We start from the raw sequence: 620 nt of genomic DNA on the forward strand, positions 1-620 counted from the left end.
TGTGGGAGCTGCTTCTGGAAGCGTGGGTTGCAATTTCTTGAGATTACCTCAACAAATTAACAGCTAGAATGCCAAAGGTCTGCAATGCTGTAATTGCTGCAATGTAGGAATTCTTTGACGAAAGCAAAGTTTGATGTAAAAAAAATCTTATTTCAAATACAAATCATTATTTCTAACCTTGTCAATGTCTTGACTCTATTTTCTATTCATTTCACAACGTATGGTGGTGAATAAGTGTGACTTTTCAGGAAAACACAAAATTGTTTGGGTGACCCCAAACTTTTGAACGGTAGTGTATATGTGTAGGGGAATATAAATTATTTTATTAAAACAGTGTAGCTTTAAATGGATATTAAAACATGAAACCCAAGCTGAACTAAAAAATAGTACAAAAAATAAAATAAAAAAAGGACATCAAAGATAAGGAGTGATGGTAATTAGAAAGCGACCATGCACATTCCTAAGTGAAGAGATGGAATGTTATTTTGGCACTGAGTATTTCAACAATAATAGAACTTCACTTTTTGCTGTCAAAAGTGCCACCATCATTATTTCCCCTCATATTTGGGATTCATCCTTTGCTCTCATTTCTTTCTAAATAAATAACAGTGTTGCAGTCC

Source organism: Etheostoma spectabile, chromosome 13 (genome assembly GCF_008692095.1).
Source record: "Etheostoma spectabile isolate EspeVRDwgs_2016 chromosome 13, UIUC_Espe_1.0, whole genome shotgun sequence".
Classification (NCBI taxonomy): Eukaryota; Metazoa; Chordata; class Actinopteri; order Perciformes; family Percidae; genus Etheostoma; species Etheostoma spectabile.